This window comes from Polypterus senegalus, chromosome 1 (genome assembly GCF_016835505.1).
Source record: "Polypterus senegalus isolate Bchr_013 chromosome 1, ASM1683550v1, whole genome shotgun sequence".
Taxonomy (NCBI): domain Eukaryota; kingdom Metazoa; phylum Chordata; class Cladistia; order Polypteriformes; family Polypteridae; genus Polypterus; species Polypterus senegalus.
This window is the reverse complement of record NC_053154.1, coordinates 176,003,799-176,015,126: the sequence shown is the minus strand read 5'-3', so window position 1 is coordinate 176,015,126 and position 11,328 is coordinate 176,003,799. Positions and strand designations below refer to the sequence as shown.

The window sequence follows — 11,328 nt, the reverse complement described above, 5'->3', positions numbered from 1 at the left end:
AGATGCAGCCTGCTTCGTGTCAATGGTACAGGCTGATGGGGGCAGTGTGACTGTGTGAAGCATGTTTTCTAGGCAAATATTAGGCTGCTTGTAGAGTGTCAAAAAAGCATAACTTTTAGTGCCAGAGCATGTCTAAACATTGTTGTTGATGTGTTACATTCCTTTATGACAATTGTTTACCCTTTTATCGATTAATACGTCCAGCAGAGTAATATGCCATTTCACACGGCACACATCATTATAACAACAGAGAACAAACATGACTTCAGTTTCCTCCAATAGTTCCCATGGTACCCAGCTTTTAATTCAAGAGCACCTTTGGGATGAGGTGGAACAGGAAGCCAGCAGGATGAAATTGTGGCCAAAACATCTACAGGAACTTCGTAGTTTTTTGCAAGCTTCATGACCCAGAATCCCCAAGTCCATGTCTTGAAAATTTCAGACTGTTTTGGAAGTAAAAGAGAATCCTATCTGGTACTAGACAGGTGTGTGTAAAAAGTGGGCATTTGAATATACATAACAAAAAATAAAAATGCTGCATATGACATAGATTCTTATGAAAGAATGTTCCACTCGCTAATATTAGGTTCTGGTTGATTTACTTAAATGAACAAGACTGAAGGAAGACTTCTTATACAGTGTAAAAAGAAGTACAAATACAAGGTGAAAGTGTTGGGAGTCCATCCTCGTATACTGAAAACGGGTTTGTTTACAGTCTTGTTTTGGGTCAAGCATGGAACTCATTACAGACAACAACAGATGAAAATGGTGGATATTTAAATGCTGTGGGGACCGAAATGGAACGGGAATGCTGGGAAAGGAACCGCTGAGGTAGATGGAATGTGGTGACGTCATCATAGGGGGACCAGAGGGAAGGAAGGAGCCCGGAAGTGGCTTGTTCTGCTAAGGTATACGGGTGGATTCATGGCTGCGTTTTCTCGTCTTTCCTGTTGAAATAAAGAAAGAAAGGTTAGCACACCATTGTTGTCCCCTGCCTTGCAATTTCGCGCTGCTCTTTAGGTCCTTAAGCTGCTCCCTAAGCGCTCGTGCGTGACAACAGTGTCACTTAGTCTACTTTCAAACTTTAACCTTTCTCAATCACAATCTTCTAGTATAAAATGTTTTAATGTGATTATATTTAAATCATGTATAAGAATGTTCTGAAATGTGAGTTTAACTGTTCTATAAGAGACTGGTGTCCTTTCCACGACTGGCTCCTGCCTTGTGTCTAATACTACAGAGAAAGGCTATGGCTTATCCTAGTTCGGTAATGAACTAAGCAGGCCAGCAAAATTAATTAATTACTTAATATGTGTAACTATAATTACCAGTAAAATTATATATTGATTTAATAAAATACTAATACAGTGTAAAAACATTGTGAAAAAGATATATTCATAATAAAAATGTCATTTTTGACCAAATACCTTCAAACAGTCGTAGTTTTTTTTGCACATTCTCATTTAATATACCATATCATGTCACTCATAAATCAGATATACACAATTCATTGTCACAGGAGCAGAACTTATGTCTGCTGCTTCGTGCCAATCTATTACGGTGCCCACTCACACCCATATAAACAATATTGTCCCAATTAACCTAACACATGTCTCTGGAGATGTATGAGAAAGCCTGGAATATCTGAAGAAAAGCTCTGTCAGCATAGGGAGATCATTTAAACTTCACACAGACAATTAGCAGCCATGGGTTTCAAACCCAGGATGTTGGATCTATAAAGCAGCAGCCCTAAACACTGTGGCACCATGCCACCTTTTATAAAAAAAAAAGCTTTCTGTTAAATTGAATACTATGTTCATTGTATCCAAGGAGTGCAAGCTACAACCTTAAATTTATGTTTTCCAAGCAAAAATAAAAACCTCCACTACAAGAGCCTAATTTTATATAACAAACATAGCAATAAAGATGCACTAAACTGAAGTCCGATCCTGACATTGAGGTTTTGAATGCCCCCTGCCCTTGGTCAATACTTAATATTCTGTGTTCATTCATTTGGGATTTCAGTGAAGGAGAGGGGCTCATGTTAAAGAAGTACTTTGGGGCATTGTTCCACTAATGGATTGGCAAATCAAACTGATTTACCACTCAGCAAAACTGTGCCAGTTGAAATAAATGTAGAAAAGACTATTTTTTCATGTTCTGTCTTTCATTCTCTTTTTTATACCAGTTCTATGAACAGCTGGGGCAGGTGCAACAGATCAGGCCCTGGGAAAACCTGAACTCCCAGAGCAGACCACCCAGCCGGTATGCATACCACCAACACCCATGATTAGCACATGTCAGGCTTAGGCCTTGTTGTTTTTTCTCCACCTGTATCTGTGTGCTCTGCATCTGGTAGATGTTTAGAACAAACAAAACTAGGCAAGAACACAAATGCAGGAACACACTTTCTCACAAAACATTATTGTTAAAAACAGGTATCTGTTAAAGGATGTAAATTTGTAGATCTGTATTGTGTTTTTTTTTTGTTCCACCTATTCCTCTATCACACTTTCACCTCTGCTGTCATAACAAGTGTTAAGGAGTAAATCCTGAAATTGCCAAAATGGGCGATGCTGCTTATGCTGGGCTTTGGTTCTTTGCAGCCTTGACAGATTCTTTGGCCTGGGTCAATGTGATAAAGAGCATTTTGTTTTCTGAACACATTCTCATTCTGCTTTCTAGAGGAAAATGAGATGTCAGTGGTGTACAGGCACAATATAATCATTCTACGTGCAATGAAATACCCACACCACAGTGGCAGTTTGATCTGGCTAATTAGAGACTAATTAAATCACCTTAATTTTCAATGAAGCTTGCAGGAGCTTAAAAGATGACACCTGACTTGTGATTCTCAGGTCTTAACGTATCAAGTCACTGAGCTCCTGCTCAAGTGACTTCCTAATTAGCCAAGAATGCAACTCTTTGTGTCTGGTGGGGGGAGTATAGCTGTAATTAATCTTGCTTATTTACTAAGCACTGACCTCTTGACACTTTGTGTGCCATACAGAGCTCAAAGTATGGAGCCCCACTGTTTTTCTGATTCTCTGTGGTCACTCAAGCAGCCGAAAAGTGTCCATCAGCGAAAACTATTCTATTGAAGAACCTTGAAGTCAATGACCCCAACCAAAGAAACACCTTCCACTCCCACTTGTTAAATGAAACAGTCCTACCTGGCATTTATACAAAAGGTACACAAAATGCAGGATTTCATCTCTAAGGTTCAGTGATGAGCTACATCAGAGCAGTGTTAACATGGATTAATAGGGTTTTAGAAACTATGAACATTATCAATAAAATTCTTGCCGAATGCTGCTGATGCCTAGCTTCAAAATCTTGGGAGTCAAATCTATAACCAGACGATGGTGTACACACAGTCTGCTTGTTTTTCAGCATTTTCTGTTGATAATATGGTTTCTTTCCTAATCCTAAAAGATGTAGATAAGGTTGATTTGTTATACATTTTCCCCACATGAATGAGTATGTGTCTGAGTATGCTCTGCCAAGGACTATTGCCCTGCCTCCTGCCATGTGCCTGATTCTAGTCTGTATAGACCCTGACCTTCCCCAAGACTCTGTACTAGAACAAGCAGTGTTGAAAAAAATTGAATACTTGGACCCAAGATGGCACTGAGCATGAGTGTAGATGCTGATGGATGTTCTTTATCAAATAAACTTTACTTGGCCAGTCACTTACATATTCTATTGTTCCTCATTAAAATTCCAGCACCACGTGTGATATAATGACTCCAGGTGGCGCAGATGAGCTGTATGTCCTCCAATGATTACAGTGATACAAGAGAAAAGGCCATTCAAAGTACTCTAAAATAGTTGAAGTGAATACTAACAAACAGAGAACTTCTTGTATTAAATACAATGTACCCAAAAATCCACATCTAAAAACATTTTGTTCCAGTTTCCAAACCAAATAACCACACTAGTTAGTCTGATTCTGTTATAAAACCTAGTGGTGGTCTTTGCATGTTTAAATGCTCAGTTAAAAACAGTTCATGTCTTCAAAATACTGTATGTATTTTATGTATTATGAGTAGAATGCATTACATCTTAGTGTGTTCAGATCCACTCTGATCATGAAAACATTATTTAAGCACTGCTTTAGTGAACCTATAGTTCTGATTTTTTACTTTTTGAATCAAACTGTGTTCTGTAAAAATCTGGATCCAGTTGATAATCTAACATTATATATCAGGTGAATGGTGATGGAGGACTTGATATGAGTTAGGCATACCATTATATTTAGCTAAGCTGCATATGGAAGGTTCAGTCTCTAATCTACTTTTTCCTGGTCAGGTCACATGGGGCCACTGTCTCTCTGGCAGCAATAAGTCTAAAGTAGAAACAATGGCTGAATAGTAAGCTACTTTCTCACAGAGCTCCCTCAAGCATACAGCCCTACTCATATACTGTACATGAGGTCATTCTGCAGTCACCAATCAGCCTAATGGCAAGTTTTCGTGCAGTGAAAGAAAACTCATGGGAACATCTTGACTACATTTAAACTCAACACAGAAGGAACTCCAGCTAAGAAATTCATTTGGGTTCCAGTGTTGTGTCCCACTATGCTGACCACTTATAAAAATAGGCACATTTAAACGACTTTGGTGTTTAGGTGGACCTTTGGTGTCATCAGTCCACTTAACCCCAAATAGAGTTATAAAACCCTGGAGGTGAGTTAGGCCTGTAAGGTCAAAAGCTTTGTAGCAGAAAGACTGAGTGTGCAAAAGAGCAGACAGATGTCCTTTGAGGGCTCACAGGGTTTATGTACTTGGCTGTTGATGAGCGTATCTTTTTAATTCTTTACCAGGCTGTGATTTTGTTTTTTTAATTTTTAAAATTTTTAATCAGTTAAAAGATTAGTGTTATTTAAAACAAACACCATCACAAGAGATCACAAAAGAAGTGTAGCCTCTATAAATATGATATTTTGGAAATTACAAGCTGAAAAAATGCAAAATACATTTTTGGCCTAATCAGGGGATTGTCATTGTCCTCTTTTCTTCAATGGGATGATTTGTTCACTTGCTCTCACTAAACATCTTTTCTCACTCACTCATGTATTAACCATTTGTTAAGTTTTCTGGTCTTTCAGGAACGTTTTAATAGTTCATAATAAAATATGATATTTTTATTTCTGGTCTCTAAACTATCAATTAATAACTAATTGGCAAAGTGAAACATTATATCAGTTGGTGAAAGTCAGTATCAGAATTCAGAATGGATCAGAACCATGGTGTTTCAACAGAGATTTGGAACAAGAAATATAATAAAGGTAAAAAAAATTGCCCCTTTTTTATAATTACAATGGAAAAATGTGAAGAAAAGAAGTTGTCTTTAAGTGCAAATATTATCTTTTCAATTTCTTCTAATTTTTTATTGGTTACCTTCTTTTATCAAACAATAATCTTTCTTTTTTGGCAGTCTCCTATTATAGACAAGTAAGCTCTACTTGCCTCCTCTTTTATACAAAATGGGGCTCATGACATTAGGTATTGACCAGCACACCCACACCAGTAGTAACAATGTTTACAGCAGGAATGCACAATTTGCCATCTACATGATTATTCTATCAGCACATGATGCTACAAGATCTAAATAAATAAATAAAGGAATAAACTGTTAAAAATGGAAAAAAAAACATATAGATGGTAAAATGATACAAAAACACTAAAATGTAACCTGATCTCAACAGTCTCTAGTAAGAAAACTGTAGATTGTTCATGTGCTGCCTTGCAGGCAGTATTTTCCAATTTAAAGAATTTGTCTTACAAAATATTAGGACCTTATCTGACTTTTACTGGGACTTTCTTTGAGGATATTACTGGGTGAGGTTTTGAATGCTGCACAAACACTAACACATCTTTCTTTTCTGCCCGAGAAATGAAAACAAAAACCTGGATGAAGAACCAAAACTAAAAAACCTACTTCCACCTCTGACTACATTCTTCTGGCTATTACAGTAAAAAGAATGCCTAGCAGAAAGTCATTGTCCATTGCAAGACCATCAATAATCAGGGGTACTTTACTGTGAAGAAAGATGCCTATATTTACAAATACTTCGTCTATAGCCACCACACCTGGTTATTAAATGGTGTTTCCATCTGTCAACACTTTTGGCTCATATTTTTGCAAGTTATTTCATATACAGTTAGGTCCATAAGTATTTGGACAGTGACACAGTTTTCATAGTTTTGGCTCTGTATGCTGGCACAATGGATTTGAAATTGGGCAATTATTAAGTGATAAAAGTGTAGACTTTCGGCTTAAAGGATTTATCAAAAATATTGCATGAGCTGTTTAGGAATAACATCCATTTTCCTGCATTTTTCTAACTGTAAACACCTTCTCTATTTTGGAAACTCATGCAGAAAACCACTTGTTTTTAATCTTAACTTTAGCTTAAAGTGATATTCAAAACTTAATAAATTTCTTACCACCAAACATAGTCTGAGCCGATTCAGTACAATTCAATTCATTCTTATTAAGGTCCTATTTCGACTTAATAATCCAGGGCACTACACAATAATCACAATTATAATGTGGTCAAAAACATGCAACAAACACACAAAACATAGAGGTGAAGTCATTTTTCTCTGAACAATTCAGTGTCATGGAGGTCAAAGGTCTATCTGCATTGAAGGGAATGCACTGAAACACTCACACATAACAAATTTGGAATCTCTAGTTAACCTACCCTGCACGTCTCTTTAGATACGGGAGAAGAACTACACATGAGAATGTGCAGACACCTCGTAGGGAGATACCAGGTGTTGGAATCAATTCTAGTAAGTTGAATCTGTGAGACAGCATTGCTAACCCCTGTGCATCCCCTGCTGTTGAAATATAAATAAAAAACATTGTGCAATACTGTATTTACAGATAAATATCTATAAACTTACCATTTGTTTATAAAGCAAACATTTTCAAACCATTCTCATAACGGGCTGGAGGACATCTCAACAACATTGGGCAAATAGTTAGAAAGAACTCTGGGTCCATCTCAGGGCCCACTCATGGACATACTTATACACTTATACAGAATCAGTATGAAATTAGCAATAAGCTAACCATCATATTTTTGTGTGTGTAGGAGGGAAAAAAGAATATTGAAAAAAAAACCTGTGCCAACCCAGGAAAAACCAGGGCATCCCATGGAATGGAGTTCAAACCCAAGAAGCTGGATTGCAGTAGCAGTGCTACTCATTGTGCCATCCTTTTATATTCCAAATGTCCTTAGTCAGTTGCACTCTGAAACATCCTTTTCATACAACATCATTTGTGAAGACATTTTCACTCTAAGGTAGACACCATGTAAGTGAAAGAAAATGGAAAGAACTTAGGGACTGGCAATCAAAACAATGCTAAAATAAAATAAAAATCAATGTAAACAGCTTTGGCTGTAGCACTGACAAGAGTATGCTATGCTAAAATAAGAAGTAAAATAAAATAGTGGACTATTTAAAACACAAAGACAGTCAGTTTCTGAACTAACATCACTTTGCACTGCATGGAAAAAAGCCAAAGAGTCATCCAAACACTGAACTTGAGTTCTAACAGGCCAGTTACTGCATAGCATTTAAAAAGAGACAATAAAATGTGCCTCCTGTAATCATTTACTTGAAAAACAGCACACTGCTGTAGCCTTTACATTAAATCATTCATCTTAAAAACAAAATTACACAAATAGTTTTATTAAGGCACAAGGGAGAAATGGACAATAACATTACTTATCAATACTATCTAAGCTCAAGAATGGCCCCGCACTAAACATAATAGTGCAACACCATTCCACCAGAGACATATAATCTTTTAAGATATTTCACACTGTAATTCCATTCTATTCTCATTTTGTGACAGAATAATTTATTTAATTAGCATATTCAGCCACCCAGCTTAAACAAACTTAAACAATTTCATTATTTACAAATGAGTACATTCTAGCATCACAGAGCATTTAATCTTCATCTAGGTAACCTTCTTTTGTGTCTGATGCACGAGTGACAAACAGCAAACAAGTTATTTTTCTCAGGCTGCTTCATGTAGTCATTGCATAGAGCATGCTAATGTGAGAAGCCGTTGGGGGTCACAGATCTTTCGCAAAAGGCACAGATGAACCTGTGATATGTCAAGAGTAACAGCACAATTGCAAAGAGCTAAACTGACAGACTCTGACGCACCTAAGCCAGGTAAACACATCTGGTTGGGCTAGACTCAGGAATGCCAACAATGTGTTTGTGAGGGCCTGCGTTGCAGCCGGCTCACGAATGGGGAGGGGTCTGCTCATTTCACTTCAACTTTTTGGTAAAACTGACAGGGGCAAACTCCCCCTAATTGCAAGTTAGCGTGAGAGAGATCATAAACTGACTCCACTGTTGTGTACTAATATCATCCAGAGCCCTGAGGCTTTATGGATCAAAATTATCAGCAAACGGATTCCTGACACTTTGCTGGGGGCTTTCGGCAGTTAGTTATTGGTGACTGAGCAGTACAAATGCAAGATTTTTTGTTGGTGTGACCAGTTGTGTAGTGCTCTCCCACATCAGAAAGGAAAAATCTGGACACAGCTCATTCTGATGCAAGCTAAGTTCCCCTTACTAGGGCGCTGAAGCAAACAGTCCTGCGTGGGCACAATCAGAATATGAGTTCAAGCGCCTGGCAGCCCAACTGTGCAAACTCCCTTATCAGACTTCCTACTGCTGTAGGCATGGCCTCATTACACAGTGTTTTTGGGTTCCCACGGTGTCAGCAGCTGGGGGTGAAGTTGCTGTATTCACCACCAAGTCCATGTGAAAGTGTGTAGTGGAACAGCTCAGAATTCTCTGAAGTTGTGAAGTGAACGCGCACTGCTCTTTAATCACTGCTCAACAATGGTGCCATGACGCCAAACAGGATGCAAGTGTTTCCTGCCAGCAGAGCTACCCTGGTCTTGACCCTGCTCTGCCACACACTCTGTACAAATATTCGCAAGCTCAGTCATGAAAACACTAGACAAAGACACACAAACCACATCAAAACTGCAAACAACACAAAAACAAACTGCTGTGTGAATTAATTTAGTACATGAATATTCAAAATCATTCATATGTCTGTTTCACAAACCTGCTTAGTCTGGGATTCATAGGGAACCAGAGCCTGTTCTGCTCAGCACTGGTCAAAAGGCGGGAATCACCTTTGTGATGGGACACCAGTTAAATATAGGGAACAGTTACTTGTTCCAGAACTGATAATTGTTCTAAGCTGCATATCTCTGAGATGTGGGATAGGGTACAAAACTCATACATAAAGTAATCAGACTGTGAACTAAACAGAAGATGAGAAGAATTGGGCAAAGGTGGTACTGAAGTCTTCAAACACAGAATAACACCACAAAGGTAAATGTCAGAAATGGTGCCTTTATTAAACAAAAGAGACATGGGAGAGAAGAAGAAATTGAGAATTTAAAATAAAAAATTATGGAACAGAAAAATAAAATCCTGTATTTTCACTCAACCTATCTCCATGGGCTTTGAAGTCTGAATACTAGGTGGGGTGGATCTTCCTCTTGCCCAAAATGGTCCTACAATATTGCTTCTTTGAATTACCTTTTACGCCCCTTTACTTCTTTCCCTCTGTCCTGTTCTCCTACCAGTGGAATGTTTGCCCTCAATCTACTAAATCTACACAAAATTAATCTCTGGGTAGGGGGTAATTTTAAACTCCATCCCAGTTAACGATGGTGTCAAGGGTGGCTATATATTCAAACCATGACACCAGGGTAGAGTTCTGCCTAGTGGCTTCTGCTGTTCCTTGAATCCCTGACCTTGTCATGGACCTTAAGGTACAAGTTCTCCAAAGTAGCCCTCTGCCTACCTGTCTTTCAATTAAAGAGGATACACGGCTTATGCACTCACAGCTTGTGATTGTGTACTACTCTTTGTCGATTAGGCAGTCTTTTAATCTCTCTGGGTGCAATGTCTATTGTTGATACTTGGGGCACTGCCTGTTGATCTTCTATCCATCAGTGATATCATGTCTCCTGACCTGTCAGTACAAAGTGTATCATAACTACCAACTCTGGCTTTACACCCTCTTATTAAAACTTTATTGGGCTATGTTTTCCTTGTTACGCATCCTAAGTTTACTGTGCCACTCATCACAAGGTCTAAGAAGTATTTCTAACTATAGCAATATAATGCATTCCTGTGCAAAAGGGAAAAAAATAGAATTAACAGCAAAGTAATTAATAATGTTACTGTCAACATGAAATCAAGAAAAAAAATACCAAAGACAATGCCATGGAAAAGTAGCATACAAATAACAATGATTATTATAAACAAAATTGTCAAAATTCCTCAACCCCGGAGTTGGAAATATTGATAAATAATGCTATATTGTAATGTTATTATTCACTCTTGCCAGTTATAATAGACACATTGGCATAGGGATAGTATTGGCTTAGGGACAATATACATTAAATATATAGTGGCTGTATTATGTGTATAGCTGGATCTTGCCCTTATGTGGCAGTTTTCACTTTGTTTTACTGTTTTAAACTCTGACTTTACATCATATGGCATCTGTCTATCTATCTATCTATCTATCTATCTATCTATCTATCTATCTATCCATCCACCCATCTGTCCACCTGCATGCCATAATTATAGCTGAACATAATGGCAATCAAGCTGTATATTTCATATAATGCTTTACTTGCTCAACAATATTTTAAAGTACTTTGCAATATAACTGTAAGTATATTGTCATACTAAAAGTCAAAAGCTGCAGATATATAATCTTGGAGAATTCACCCTATAAACTCTCCTCAAGAGGATATACAGAAGCAGTGAAGTAATGACACAACCTAGAAACGGAGGCAGTTCAAGGGACTCTGGGGGCCCTAGCCCAAGAACTCCATAAAGCTCTCCAACTTACCCTCTCACTAGTCTCGACATGGTAACATTTATTACCATTATTTTAGTACAAGGTCTAAATTTAGTCTTAATTAATTAATTAATTAATTATTTCTTTCAAAGTCTTAATTAATTATTAATTAATAGATAGATAGATAGATAGATAGATAGATACTTTATTAATCCCAAAGGGAAATTCACAAGATCTACAATAAGATCTATAAGGAGGATTTAATAAACATAAATCCTATTTATAAATAAAACATCACAATCAATACAACACTTGCACAGAAAACAAAAACAATAATAATAGCAAAAAGAAATTTTAAAAAATCTAAATCTGCAAAATTAAATAAAATGCAAATTAACGTAAGGTACACATGGTTATAAAATGAATACAAATTGCACAAATTTTTAAAAA

General features: G+C 37.3%; 1 long non-coding RNA gene across 1 annotated transcript in view; it reads right to left on the bottom strand.

Moving 5' to 3' along the window:
* Window positions 1-582: 582 nt before the first annotated feature.
* Window positions 583-11,328, bottom strand: part of LOC120535530 — a 32,492-nt gene continuing 21,746 nt past the window's right edge. The window contains exon 2 of the long non-coding RNA XR_005634916.1: window positions 583-947. This is a non-coding gene — a long non-coding RNA (uncharacterized LOC120535530). The remainder of the gene's footprint in view (window positions 948-11,328) is intronic.